This window comes from Chinchilla lanigera, unplaced genomic scaffold, assembly GCF_000276665.1.
Source record: "Chinchilla lanigera isolate Chin_1 unplaced genomic scaffold, ChiLan1.0 scaffold00024, whole genome shotgun sequence".
In the NCBI taxonomy this organism is placed as follows: Eukaryota; Metazoa; Chordata; class Mammalia; order Rodentia; family Chinchillidae; genus Chinchilla; species Chinchilla lanigera.
The window spans coordinates 2,448,850-2,464,930 of NW_004955425.1; the positions used below are offsets into that span (position 1 = coordinate 2,448,850).

Consider the following 16,081-nt stretch of genomic DNA (forward strand, 5'->3'; position numbering starts at 1 on the left):
TTATTTCACTTATGAGTATGGTCTCGTTGCATCCATTTACCTATGAAGACTCCAGTTTGTCTTTCATTATAGCTGAGCAATACTCCATTGTACATTGTTCCTCAGCTGATGGGCATTTGGGTTGTTTCCAAGATTTAGCTATTACAAAACTGGGTACAATGTAAGGGATAGACAGAGGCTTGTCTTGTGCCTTGCTTGCTTTGCTTACCTTCTTCCTGACATGACCTGTTTCTCCTCTGCAGTGTCTGTCATGCCACCCTGCCTTGCAGCCAGCTGATTATGGACTGAAACCTCTATGGATTGTGAGGCAAATAAACCTCTCCTCCTTTAAAACAAATAGAAGATTATGCATATTAAGACATGCTATAATGCTATAATCTTTGGCAATGTACAAAAGTCGTCCAACAAGTAAATACTGGGAATTAATGGAAACATGGTAAAAGGAAGTGTGCATTTCTATACCTTTCACTCCCATTCTCTTCCCTCTTCTCCTCTTCCTGTCTCTTTGTTCTGCACTGTGGCGTCTGGTATCTCTCCCATTTCAAGGCATTCATTCTTTCATTGTGCCTTGTATAGTTTCTTGTTTTGTCTATTTATTGTTCAACTTGAATGAATATGGGGCTTCTAAGTTCCAATTCTATGGTTCTTTTTTCTTTTAAAGAAAAAAATTCCCCTAAAACTGCTAAAATAATTAAAAGGATGAGCCATAGACTGGGAGATATTATGTATGAGCCACCTTTATATTTTCAGTGTTTGGGGTTATAGTCATTCTAAGAAGTGTGCAGTGGCATCATCTTTAATTTGCAATTATCTAGTGACATAGGATGTTTAACATCACTTCATATGCTTGTTTGGTGTCTGTAATCTTCTTTGGTGAGGTTCTGCTCAGATCTTTTCTCATTTTTAATTGAGTAATTCGTTTTTTGCTGTTGAGTATTATGAATTCTTTGTTTATTTTGGATAAGCTCCTTCATCAAATATTTGTTTTGCAAATATTATCTCCCTGTCTTTAATGTTTCATCAGTTTCAGTATATAGATTTTCACTTCTTTTGCTGAATTTATTCCTAGATATTACTTTTTTGATCACTTTCATAAAATGGATAATTATCTTGATTTTCATTTTGGGAAATTCATTGTTAAAGAAATGCTACAAAATTTTGCATGTTAGTCTTGTATCCTGTGCCTTTACTAATTTGCTTATCATTTCTATCAGGTGTTTCTGTCGAATCTTAGGATTTCTTGTATGTAAGGGTACATCCTAAGCAAACAGTAACAGCTTAACTTATTCACAGTATTGTTCCTTTGATTTGTTTCTTTTACTGCTCTGGCAGCGGCTTTTAGTATTATGCTGAACAGAAGTGGCAAGAGTGAGTATCTGCTTTGTCCTAGATCTTAGAGGAAAGAGCTCCAAAGTTTTCACCACTAGTTTATTGTTTGCCTGGATTTTATTGTACATACCCTCTACTGTGTTGAAGTACATTCCTTCTATATCTAGTTTTTGATTTTTTAAAAGTCAAGACATGATGTTGGAATTTGAAAGTGCCTTTTCTGCATCTAGAATGATCAGCATATGCTTCTTGTCCATTCTATTAATGCGGTGTATCACATTTACAAACTTTTGTACATTGAACCCTCCATGCAACCCCAAGAAAAAATGACTTGACAAAGAAGTACAATCCTTCCAATGGGCACTCTGTGGGTACACTGCTCAGTGCTACCTTGGGCCTCTACTCTCTGCATTTCAGTGCAGCACTCCTTAGCAGCCCCTGATATAGCTTAGCTCAACCTGTTGCCCCAGAAGGTGTAAGCCATAAACATTTATGGATCCATGTGGTGCTTGTTCTGCCAGATGTGCAGAATGCAAGAGTTGTGGGGCATGACTTCTTCTACTTAGATTTCAAAAATGTTTTAGATAGACTGTGTGTACAGGCAGAGACGTGTCTTGGGGCTAGAGCCACTGCAGAGAGCCCTCCCTGAGGACACAACCTAGAGGAGTCACAAGGGAAGAACTGTCATCAAGACCCCAGAAATGCAGAGCTACTAAATTGGAATATCACTGTGGGAGAACTGAAGTATGGAATCAGTGCTAGGGATGAGGCTTCCCCAGGCCTTGCTTCAGTACGTCCAGGTTTGGGCGCATATAATGAAAGATTATTCTCGAGTTTTAAGATTTACTGGTTTCTGCCTTGCTGGCTTTATACTGCCTATTTCTTCCTTTTGAAGAGGGACTGTCTATCTACTCCTGGTCTACCTTTGTATTTGAAAGTAGGCAACTTGCTTTAATTTTACAAGCTCAAAATTAGAGAGAACTTGCCAGAGGATAAACTGTATATGATGCTCATTTATCTCTGATTTAAATAAGACTCTAGATGTTGGGACTTTTGAGTTGATGCTGAAATGAGTTAGTACTTTGCGATGTTGGAGAGGAAATGAATCTATTTGGTATATAAGAAAAACGTATGTTTAGGAGGGCCAGGAATGAAATACTACAGTTCGAATGTTACCTCCAAAACTCATGTTGAAATTTCATTGCCATTATGTGTAAACAGATAGGACCTTTAACAAGTAATTGTATTACTTGTTACTCATGAATGTATTAATGCTGTTATTAAAGAGGGTGGTTAGTAATCATGATAGCGAGTTCCATTTTGCATGTTCTCTGTTGACCTTCTGCCTTCCATTATAGCCTGATGCGGTATGAAGGGCCTTGACAGATGCCTGCATCATGCTGTTGTGCTTCCCAGCTCTAAAAGTAATAAACTTCTAGAGAAAGTACTATAAGAGGAAGGAAAAAATAAAGATATGGATAAAAGCTTAGCAGTCAAGGAAAGACTTTCCACAAGCAAAAATTCTAAGACCTGCTCAAGGAGCAGATGATCCTTAGCATTTTCAGTAAAAACATATCCTTTAAGGTATATATGTGTTTTAAGACATAATGCTATTGCACTCTTCATTGACTACAGTATAGTATACATAAAATTTTTATATGAACTGGGATACCCAAATTTTGTGTGTCACTCTATTGGGATGTTTATTTCATTGTGCTGGTTTGGAATGGATCCTGCAGAATCTCCAAGGTACACCTGTATGAAGTCCTAGCAAACAGTTCCAGTTGGTTTAGCTTGGCTGACTACTCCAAGTAGGATCCAATCTCTCAGACAGTAGGAACATTTCCTCAACTAAAAAATTCCAGGAAGACAGTGGAGCATAAAAAGGAGAGTAAGTGCATAGAAGGACTCACTGGGGAGACCAGTGCAGCAGCGGCTTCTGTAAACAGGAACATAGAAGGGCAGAGACAGCACAGCTGTCCCCAGGGCCCTGCTCTAGGGAGGACTCTGGCAGTTTTTGCACTGAAGACTTGACAGCCCAGGAAGCCGCAGACTCTCCTCACAGTTCCCTTTAACATTCAGTGCAACATGTGACTAGCAGCAGCCTGCTCCACCGCAGACACCAGCAGCGTCAGTCACTGAGGTCACTCTTAGCTTTTGCTACCATCGGTCCCCGGAAAGAGAGATGCTGCCCCAGATGCTATCCCCAGAAGGAACTGTTCTGTATCACTTCCACCAATCGCAACCACACCCAGTCACCAAGTGGTGCCCATGCCCCAGACCCTCAAAGAAGCCTGCCCGTGCCTCAGCAGAGGAACCCCACTTCCAGGCAGCAGGCTTATCTACACACCATGCGGCAGCTCTTCTCAATTGCATATTTCCATATTCTGAATTTTAACCTTTGGCTGTTCCATAAACCTTTGTGTCTCACACACCTTTACCGGTTATGCCGTGGGGATACCTGCACCAGGGCAGCAGTACTACTGCCTCCCCAAACATGGGCATCCCAGTCCCTCCATGGCTCCAATGGCTATTCCATGGACTCCATGCCACAGTGCATCAGACAGCTGTGCAGCTATCACCCTAAGCACCAATGTGAGCCGGACCTGGCACCAAGAGGCTTGCAGTCTGCCCAGACTTCCTGGTGGGAGAAAAATCAGATCCATGAGAAGATCCCAATGGTCCTCTCTGCCTCCCTGCATGACCACACCCTTGCCCACTGAGGACCCTGAAGTCATCAGCATCACTGACTCAGGTAATGGAGCTGCATATAAATTGAGCTCTGCCTTCACCAGAAGCAGACTCACATCACCCTATCTGGTACAAACGAGTCTTAATACCATTAAGGCTGAAAGATTAAGTATGTTTTTCAGACATGATAGTACAAAACCAAAAATCAACAACAAGAAGAAAAGTGAAGCGTTCACAAATGTGTGGATAAGACAGCACACTATTGAAGATCTAATAGATCAAGGTAGAAATCAAAAGCAATCAGATAGGGGCTGGGGATTTAGCTCAGCGGCAAAGTGCCTGCCTGGCAAGCGCAAGGTCGTGAGTTCAGTTCCCGGTACCGGAGAAAAACCAAAAAAAAACAAAACAAAAAGCAATCAGATAACGCCTTAAGGTAAATGAAAATGAAGCGCAGAGTGCCAAACTGTTGCGATATAGCAAAATAGTGCTAACAGCGAGGTCTATAGTGATATCTACTTACATTAAACGAAAAGAAAATCATAAAAATCTAAAGTAACTTTACACCTTAAGAAAAACAACAAGTCAAGCTCAAAGTTAGCAGAAGGAAAGAAATAACAAAGATCAGAGCAGAAATAACAAAAATCTTTATACTAAGAAATGGAGCAACAAGACCTGAATAAATAAAATTAATAATGTAAAGGAGCTATTAAAATTAAAACTGTTATTGTGTGGGGTCTGAGCAGAACCCCCAGAGAGAAGCTGGGGATCTCAACTGAAGATTGCCCAGGAGATTCTCAACTCATATCCAGGAAAAAGAATTTCAGGACATGCAAAGGCAGAGTGCAAGGCAGAGGCAGATTTAGTAAGCAGAGTTAGAAAGTGAGGGAGAATAAATAGGAAAGGAGCCCAACTTGCGCAACTGAAGGGGGTTTACTCTGCTGAAGGGGTCTAGACTGGCCCACTCACGGAAGCATAACGCCATTTTTTTGTGGAGTTGGGGGAATCCTGGGTCCAGGGTTCTCTCACTAAACTACATCGCCAGCTGCCCCCTTCATTTTCATTTTTTAAAAACGTTTTTTTGAGACAAGGTCTTGCCAAATCGCCTAGCCTAGGCTTGAGCTTGAATTTGTCATCCCTCTGCCTCAACTGTCCAGAGTGCTAGGATTACAGGTGTGTGCCTCCATACCTGGCTGCAGCTATATTTGTAGATCAGCTGACATAAGCCAAGGTCTGGCGGATCAGTATCTGAGTTCTTGTTTTGTAGTTCCTCAGAAATCCTGTGGCTTAGTGACGGTTTAGTTCTCATGAAATGATTACTCTCACTTGGAGGGGGCGCTCCACTGACTGTCATAGGATAATTGCTCCTATTTGGGGAGGGGATCTCTTCACGGGGTAGTGTGCAAGGCTCTACTTTTCCTGGAACCTGAGGTGATTGTAGGTTTGGAGCCTCCTAGGCATCAACCCAGGAGTTCTGGAACTGCATGTTGTAAAATGCTGGCAATTAGGTGTTGGTGCAAATCCTGAAAATTACTTCAGTTACTCTTATCTTGGTGTCTTCCGTCCTGAAAGGGGATGAGATAGACTAGATAAATTTCGGGCTAATGAACCTTGTACTACAGACATCTTTTAACTAATTAAAATGTCTGTGTGCAGAGCTGAGAAAAGATCTGACCCCGAGTTGTAAAATAAGGGAGACAAAGAATTGAATTTCTTCATCTTCTATCTATATTTATTTCTTTTATCTTGCCTCAAAATCACAGAAATAGGAAAGATCATAAGAGACTACAATGAATAAATACATGCCAACAAATTGGATAACCGAAAGTAATAGATGTTTCTAGGCATATACAGTCTATCAGGACTGAACAATAAATATAAAATCTGAACAGAATAATAATAAGTTTTGAGATTGAACGAGTAAGAACAAGCCTTTTGTCAAAGTAAATCTGAGGATCCAATAACTTCACTGCAAGATTTTATTAAATATTTAAAGAACTAATACCAATACTTAAACTTTCCCAAAATGTTGGAGGAGAATATTTCAAATATGTTTTATGAAGCTAGCATTACACTGATACTAAAGTCAGACAAGGATGTTACAAGAAGAGAAAATCACTAATCTTGGTGAACACTGATGCAAAAATTTCAACAAAATACTCGCAAGTCAAATTCAACACACATTAGAAGGATCATTCATCATGATCAAGTGTAATGATGGAAGGATGGTTCTATAGTCACAAATCAATACATGTGATACACCACACGAACAGAAAACTGGTGAAAAATAAAAACTATGCTATCATCACAACACATACACTAAAAGCATTTGCAAAAATTCAACACTCTTTCATAATAAAACTTTCATCAGGTTAGATATAGAAGGAATGTATCTCAACATAATAAAATGTCACGTATGACAAAACATACAACTAATATACTCAGTAGTGAAAAGTGGATAGGTTTTCCTTTAAGATCAGGAACAAGACAAGGAGGCCCATTCTTACCACTTTCATTCCACATGTTACTCTAAGTCTTTGCTAGAACAATCTGCAAAAAGAAAGTAAAATGCATCCAAAGTGTCTTTGTAAGGAGATGACATGATAATTCTTATAGAATCACCACCCCAGCTCTGTTAGGACCATAAAACTTTTAAAATGAATAAACAGATTCAGTAAAACTGGAGGGTAGAAATAGTCAACATACAAAAGTCAGTTACATTTTTGTATACCAATAATGATGAACCCCAAAACAGGACCAGGAAAATAATCCTGCTTACAATATGATAAAATATAAGAATAAATTTAACCAAGAAGATAAAAATTTGTACATTGAACTACACAATACATTGATAAGGGAAACTGAAGAAGACACAAATAAATGCCAACTTTCCCCGTGTTCAAGCAGGATAATAGCATAAAATCAGACATATACACTAGTGGGACAGAGTGTGGAGCCAAAAAATAAATCCATGCATATATAGTCAATTTATTTTTGTCAAAGGTACCAAGAACACACAGCGTGGAATTATAGTCTCGTTAATATATGATGTTAGACAGCTGGATATCGATATACAGAAGAACAAAAGTAGATTATTTTAAAACATATGCATAAAGCAACTCAAAGTGAGTTAAAGACTTAAATTCAGAATAGAAACTGTAAAACCATTAGAAGAAAACATAGGTGAAAAGATATATGGCATTATTCTGGACAATAATTTTTTTGGATGTGAACCCAAAGACATAGGCAACAAAATCAAAAATAGATATATGGGGGGCTGGGGATTTAGCTCAGCGGCAAAAGCGCCTGCCTGGCAAGCGCAAGGTGGTGAGTTCGGTTTCCGGTACCGGAGAAAAACCAAAAAAAACCCAAACAAACAAAAATAGATATATGGGATTACATAGAACTAAAAAGCCTTTACCATAAAGTGAGGCAAACCTACATAATAGCAGAAAATATTTGCAAATCATATATATATATATATTATATATGCAGTTAATAAATAAAGTATGTAAGAAAGTTGAACAACAATATTAACGCAATTAAAAATGTGTGAATCTGGGTGTAGTGGTGTATGTCTATTATCCAATAACCTGGGAGACTGAGGTATGGATCTTAAATTTAAGTCTATCCCAAGAAAATGAGCAATTTAGCAATATAGTGAGAACGTGTCTCAAAATAGAAAAAATGGGATGAGGATGTAGTTCTGTGTGAAGGTTCTGGGCTCAATCTCTAGTCCAAAAAAGAAAAAAAGAAAGAAAGAAAATTAAAGATAGTATTAGACATATCTCAAAAGAAGACTTGCAAATGGCCAAAAAGTAGATGAAAAGTTCTCAACATCATTCGTGATCAGGGTAATCCAAATGAAAGCCACAGTGAGACATCACTTCACAGTTGTTATCATAAAAATGACCAAAGGTAAGTGTTGGTGAGGATGTGACAAGAAGAGAACATATTTACACGGCTGATGGGAATGCAAGTTAGTACAGTCGTTACAAGAAACCAATATAGTTTCCTCTGAACAATTAAAAATAGAACTACAGTACTATAGGATCCAAAAATCACACTATTTTCCTTTGTGTATATAGCTTTAGGAAATAAAATCAGTGTGTTGATAAAATATGTTTATTGCAGCATCATTGGCAATAGCCAAAATATACAAACAACTTAAAGGTCAATTAGCACTTAGGGTAATAAAATGATGTGGGTAGATAGATTAAAGAGAATAGAGTTTTCTGTACTGAATTTGTAGAAACTGCTCTTATTGTCATTATTGCCTAAGCAATACAGGGAATACATGGCATTTATACTGTTTTAAGTATTGTAAGTATCCTGGGGTGATTTAAAACATAGAGGAGAGTGTATACAGGTTATATGAAAATACTAGGACATTTGATATAAAGGAGACGAGCATCTCCAGATTTTGGTGTTCTCTGGAGATCTTGGACCAGTCTTCCACAGATACTCAGGAATGACTTCATATGACAACCTTAGCTAACTATATTTGAAAATGATTGATTTGTACAACAAATATTTGTAAACATCTATTAAATACCAGGAACTTTGCTAAGTTTTACAGAAATAGCTGTGAACAAAAATTATCACAGAATTTACATTTCAAAGGGAGAAGAGACAATAAACAAACAAAAAAAGAAATGTGTGAATAATGAAATATATGTGTATTTACATAATGGAATGCTTTTTCATGCTAATGAGGAGGGAGATTCTGTCATTGGTGGATGATTTTGAGGAGTTATGCTAAGTGAAATAAGGCAAACAAGGAAAGAATATTCATTATCTCACTTACATATGGAATCTAAGAGTTGAAGTCAGAGTAGAAATGTAGTAACAGTAACTTGCAGTACAGGAAGAGGGCATATTGGTCAAAGGGTACAGACTTTCTGTTATAAGTAAGTTCTGGAGAACTTCTCTACATCACAGTGATTATAGTTAATAATAATGCTGTGATTTGAATATAGGTTGTTCCCTCTGAAACTCGGAATGGAATGTTGTCTCCTTTGTGAGGTATAAAGAGGATAGAAACTAAATCTGGATGTGTGTTAGACATGGAGCCTTTAGGAGGTCTTTAGGGTCAGATAAGGTCATCAGGGTGAACCTGCCATTATTAAATACTAGAGGTAGCTGTGTAAGCAGGAGAGAGACACATACATTCTCCATTACTCTTGGCGTGTAAAGCCCTGAGACACTTTCGAATTTCACCAGCAAGAAGACCATCATCACCAGATGTAATTCCTCCATCTTGGGCCAGAACTGTGAGCCAAAAGAAACCTCTTTTCTCATAATTTATTCAGCCTGTGGCAGTTTTACTAGCAGGAAAAAATAGATTAGGGTGCAAGTATACAGTATACTTGCAACTTAATATAAAAGTAGATATTAAGTGTTCTCATCGCATACACAGAAATGCTGAGGTTATATATGAATTAGCTTGATTGTGCTATCATTTTATAATGCATACACATATACCAAAACATCAAAATTGTACACCATAGGAATATACAATTTTAGTAAAGCTACAAAACTTATAATAACTTTCATAGAGTAAAAAATAAAATAAGCAATATTTATGAAAGCTTTCTAAAATTCCTCATACTTTTTAGCCAACAAAATCAGAAATCTTTCCAAAAATCTCTCCTAAAGAAGAGACGTACAACAAATTTATATGAAGTTATCAATGATAGAAAAATATGTTATTAAAAATAAGAATTCAATAATTTATGATATAGTCATATGTACAATATGACAGAGACCATGTTTTAGGACCCTAATATTAACAGGAAATTATTCATATTATATTATTAATTGAAAAAAGCAAGCTATGAAATATATAGAGCCTGTTACTTATTTAGTAAACCCTCAGCCAGACCATAATAAAATTATTGAAAATATTCATAATACTAATAGTGTAGTTCCCTCCCCATAAAAGATTTAAGGATTTTTGGCAGATTTTATTTTCTTCCCTTGTGCTGTTCTGTTATTTTGATTTTTATGGTGGACATGTATTTCCTTTGTTAGTAATGTTAAACATAAAAGTAATTTCACATTTTTCTTGTAATTTCTTATCCAGTCCTTTTTTGTACATAGATTAAAGAGCTAACCAATCTTCTGAAGTACTCCTACTTCTATTTATCATCCTGAGATTTATATAAAGACCTTTGGAAATGCATTTATCTTTAAAACCATTTACTTTTTAGCTAGAGAAATTTGGTCCGGCGGTTTTTGTTTCTGCAATAATTGCACACATCTCCACTCTAAATGATTTACACTGAAATTCACTGAAAGGAAAAAATGGCTAGTAGTCATTGCAGCGAACCCATAGCAAACATTTCTGGATGTGAAACTTCAAACATAACAGGAGCTCATGATTTGCCTTCTCCTATCATGACTATCACCAATGGGATATTAGTAAGCGCTGTGTACGGCTCACCGGTCATTCTGCTGGAAGGATTTGGAACAATATAGGAAGAACACAAAAAGTGATTTCAAGAGGGTTGATTAATTAAAGGAGTAGAAGAATGGTATTGTGTGGGTGGGGAGCCAAGAACATTCTCGTTTTCATGCAATAGGCTTAGGTAAGGAAAGAAAATAAATTGAAATAGAGCAAACCAACTGTATTACTCACAAAAGCAAGTGTCGCTAAATCTTTTTCAGTGCACAGGAGTTCCAGAGGCTCAAAACGTTTTACTTTGGTTCAACTCAGACAAAGCATTTAGTGTTGCTCACTATTGATTTATTTTTTATGTTTAGCTCTAAGAGACACTTCAATTTTATTGATGCTAATGGGTTCACTTCTGTACATCAAAAGTTGACAGAAAAGTATGTTGTTTACCTTAAAGAGCAACAAAGGAGTCAGAGACATTTGTGGAGGACTAGAATGAATGTAGAATTAAATAAGTGAAAGCTGCAGCAGAAATCTTTAAGATGAATCATCTTAATTTTGCAAGGCTTCACCACATTTTTAACAAGAAAGCTCGAATTCAAAAGAAGATAAGTTATTAAAAGTAAGTTTCTTGGTGATGATTATCTTAAAAAGACACCAAAATGGAAAGACTTTTTCATAAAAAAGTTAAAAAGTTAGGAAGACTGTGTATCTAGTAATAAGGCAACGATTATAACAGTACATTGTAATTATATAGTAGTCATATTAATGGGATACAAATATTAAAATTATTGTTATAAATACTATACAGTAGCATATATTTATGCTTTAATGATATTTAAAATAAGATTAAACTTTACATATACAAGCATAATTTATCTATATTTACATATCCATAAAAAAATAGATAATGCTTTTCCAAATTTTTCAAACTGTGATTGTATGAAAAACAAATTTTGAAAATCCATTCATATTATAAATTTAAAAAATATTCTAAATGCCAACCTCCTCCAATAATCCTCAGGGAGAGCTGATTTCATATTCCCTTATTTTGTAAAATATAACAAAAAGTGTAAAGTTCATTGTTTTTGTATATTGGTATGAGACATTGCTCAAAAAGTTTAAATTTCTTTAAAATCATAGATATTTCTTCTACTTAGAATTATATGAGGTAATGCATTTGGGAATTATTTTAAAAATAAGAATATTGAAAAAATATACATTAATATCATCATCTCTAGTATTCATAGTATAGAGTTGTGAATACAGGGAACAAACTCAATAGATTCACAAGGATTAATGATATATGACTCAAATGACTACTTAAAGACCATAAGTGAAAACCAGAATACAAAGGTGTCTTTAGAGGGGACCAAATTTATTTCAAAGGAGGCTTGTAAGGAACAGCAGACCCTGGAGGCCATGAATCTACAGGCAGTGTGGGAGGGCTGGAGGGGTGAGTTCTGAAGTAGAGGAAAGACAGCAGGGAGAGGTTCCAGAAGAATAACTCAGGTTCGTAGGAGCCTGAATTCTGTAACTGTTTTTATTCAGCAATACCTGGAAGAACAATATCCTCTCCCACAGACCATTTCCTTGAGGAGATGCCGGGATCATTCATCACTAGAGAATTTTTCCTGCTCACTGGCAGAGGTTACAGTCCAGTTTGAACTTGGCGACCTGGGTCTGACAAAAGGGGAGTTAAAGGAACCACTGAGGAAGCTGGGTTTTAAGTGGTTCTTATTAGTGTTTGGGTTGATGGTATAGAATCTTTCTGTTTGGAAGGATTTACTGGACTATGAGCAACAGTGTCCTTTGGTGAGACTGAGACAGAAGCTACCCTATTTAAAAAGCTTAGTTTAACAAGTAAAAAGGTACTTCTACTTATATAAGGAAAAATAGAGTTTACAAAAAGTTAGGCGTTCATTGCAGAACCTGTCCTCCTCCAGCAGATATGATGTAGTACTTCCCCTAAGTACCCACCTTTGACTGCTTGTAGAAATTCCTGTGTATGCCTAGTTCCCTTGCTGAAGTGTTTCTGGCAACTCTTGGGAAATGCTCACAGGTTACAGCAGTGGAGAATGGCAGTTGTTGCTACTTTAGGTATCTGGCAGCTGCTCTGCCCAGCTCTCTTCACCCTATAGCTTCATGCATTTTGACCACTTCCCCAAGGTAGACACAGCCTTGTCCCCCACGCCCCAAATGCCAGTTAGATGGCTCAAGGCTTTATGAAGACTCAAGAGTTTCAGAAGGGAGTCACAGCGAAGAGGATGCAGAAAGGATTCAACATTACGCAGCTTTCAAAGCTCCTCTGTGAGATCACCTACCTTGTGTACCTTTTGTAGTTCTTGACTGCCTTCTCAGTGAAGCTACTGCCCACAGCTTAACCACCCTTAAGCACAACTGTCTTATGCGCAGTCTAGGCTCCCAAATGGTAAAAGCCTCCGCACATCCACATTTTCCCACTAACTTCTCAGCATGACTGGGGATAATCATTCCTTAAGGGAAAAGGCCACAGTAAGTAAGGTTTCCTCAGAAGGCCTGAGAATAACTCAGAACATTACAGTTCAGTAACATATATTTTCCTAATTCATTCTGTTCAAACATTAATGACACCAAATGTGCGATAAAGAGCCCATAGCCAAAGATGGAGAGCCTTGCTCAAGAACTGTTTCTTTTTACATTTTCATTCAAAGTTCAGGCTAAAGATAATCAGGATTCCACATGTGGCTGTCTGTAATGTGGGCTTATTCACCGTCTCTGCAACCCCAGACCTGAATGCTGACACAGGAACATATTGCTTTGTCACATGAATACATGAAAAAGACCAGGACATTTTAAATTCACCCTAGGGAAGAAACATTTCTCTCTTGACAGCATAAATGATATAAGCAGATCTACTAAAAGATCTGCCCAATTTATATTTCTAAATAGAACCCCTGGCTTAGGATGGAACAGATTGCATCTGGGTCTGCATTTAGGTCCTTCCCAGAGCTGTGGGAGGGGATTATATAACCAGAGGCCCCACTCAAGTGCTTTTCACAGAACTGAAGCACAATCATTCTTTGAAGAAAACCCAAGTTCCACCTATGAAGAAAGACTGCATGCAACTTTTCTTGCTTGAAAATGAAACATATTAAAGAAGAGTTATGAGGCAAGATTAACCTGGGAAGATATTAAAATGCATAATAAAAGTATGGTAATTAAATCAGTTTATACCCAAGGCAGACATACAAAAATCAATGAAACAGTTTACCAAGTCCAGAAATATATCTGCCTATGTTTTAGAGTTTGAAATTAGTAAGACAAAATTGTGATAGTAATAAATTATATATATTTGGACAATCAAAACTTTGTGGAGGACAGAGGTACTTTATAACATACCTTTTAACAACATAAATTCTAGATAATTAAAACATGTAAATGTAAATAATTATCTCATATAATGTTATAAGAAGATACCAGTGATTTAAAAAAATAATTTTGGACAAGGTGAGGTAAGATGTTGGTCTGATACAAAACCCAGAAGCTTTAAATTGCAAGGTTTATGAGGTGGGCTTATATTTAAAAATATAAAGACTTCAATATTGTAATATATTTAGAAAACTGTGAACAAAATGGGAAATGCAAACACATATGATAAACACATACTAATTTCATATATATATTCTTGAAAACCAAGATGAACAAATGAACAATACAAGAGAAAGTAAGGGTATGAATAGATCATTCAAAGAGGGAATTGAATTTATGTGCATATGTTTGTATGTATGTATACATAAGGCATTATAAATCCATACGTAACATTTTATTAATGGGTTTATTCCCAATTTTATTCATAATTAAAGAAATGTAAACAACAACAATAAAATATGATTTCTACATACTGGTGAGTACCGAGCATGACAAAGATGTATAAAAGCAAGTGCTTCACCTATACCTGTATTGTTAAAGGAGATCTGACTGCCAAAATTTACAGTGTGAATACTCTTTAAGCCAAAGATTCTACTTCTAAGATATACTTGCTTAGTCATGCAGAGATATATGTATCAATAATTTACGTGCAATCTGCTTTGTAGTAACATACAACTGGAAGTTACCTAATGGTCACTGAGGAGAGGACTCATTAACTGAACTGCTGCCCAAACACTAGTCCTTAAAAAACAACTAATTAGATCCAAATGGGAAAAAATGCCCAAATATATTGAGTTAAAAAAAGAGCAAGTGATAGAACAGTATGTTTTCTGCGACTGCCATTGAATATTTTAAGAAGCATTGTCACAGTTTTATAGTTGCAGATATCTGAATCATTTGTCCAGGGATATAAAATACACTGGTAAATGTGGTAAACTGTGGGAAGGGTGCATATTGGGAAATCAGGTGATAGGGTGAGGAATTTTAGCTTTCATTATATGCCACGTCAAATAATTGAAGTGTTTACTGTAATTATGTACTAATTTTTATAGAACATAACATGTAATATTTGAGTCCAGTTCTGGCTACAGGAACATATGGAGAGAGTCTAGGCATTTGTATTTGCACTTGCCTGGAGACGGAGGGAAGCGGATGGAATCAGAAGCACATGTGGCCAGTGTAGCATCCTTGTCTCCTTCTCTTATGCGGTCCTAAGGAACAGTGTCGCCAGGTACGTTCCTTATTGTTTCCTGCTCTGCCTGTGGTGGTGATGTTAGGGGAGGAGACAAGCTCCTGCCAGAACATGTTTTCTTATTTCCTCTTGTTTGGTGTTGGCCGCCATGATCTTCCTTCTGCTTCTCTCCTCTCTCCCTTTACCGTGGCTCTCCTTGCTGTTGTGCAGTGCAAAGCGTGGCTCCTCACAGTTCTCCCTCTCTGAGACCCCATGGAAAGCCAGGTCTGCCCTGGGTTTGGATACCAGCCCATCATAAAACCCCAGATTCTTATTATTTTGGAAAAAAAAAATTAAAAAGTCGGTACAAGAAGGAGAGTGGCCATTGTTATTGGGAAGATTCAGCCAAAGCTTTCTCTACTTGGCGTCCTACATTAAAGCTCTCCAATAGCGAGAAACGTTCCAGTTCTAATTGCTATAAATGCTCTTGTACTTCAGAAAACATTAGAGTTGCTTAATGGGAACAGCTGGAACATTGCTCAGGGAATGTTAAGAAAAACCAAAAAATCTTTGACATAGACCACACGACTTATTACAACAGTAAGAAATTACTGACTGAAAGAACTCAGATTTGACAACTCGTGAATATTTTGCCTACTCTCTTGCTTTTCTTCTCTGGGGAGACAGACATGAACCTTTGGTTGAGTTTTCATAACTGCCTGAGGAGGTAGCTGTTGAATATTCTCTCAGCTTTATTTCCTTTTCTTCTACCCTGAAAGAAGCATTTAAGCCCCAGTCAACGGTGCAGAAATGATAAGATTCTTGTGACAGGATGGGAGGTTAAGGACCTGGAACGTTTCATTATCGATAAGTCACTGCCCTGAAGGAGCAGCACAAGGAAGTCCTGTTTGACTTTGCTCCTGCTGAAAGGGACTCTGCACTGCATTAGGCATAGAGGAAAACTGTTTCTTCCCTGAAAATATTATCAGTCCTTGAAAATTCACTGTCCAGAGCTGTTCTAACTTGTATTTGAAGTGCATGGCACCCATAGGGTGGGTGGGAAAATGCTGGCTTGTATAGGCAGA

The 16,081-nt window shown here is 37.2% G+C and overlaps 1 long non-coding RNA gene across 1 annotated transcript; it reads left to right on the forward strand.

Annotated features, from left to right (window-relative positions):
- Positions 1-9,097: 9,097 nt before the first annotated feature.
- LOC102014067 lies at positions 9,098-14,974 on the forward strand. The gene is made up of 3 exons (XR_261121.1): positions 9,098-9,290; positions 10,872-11,036; positions 14,905-14,974. It is a non-coding gene; the product is annotated as an uncharacterized LOC102014067 (long non-coding RNA).
- The last annotated feature ends 1,107 nt before the right edge of the window (positions 14,975-16,081 follow it).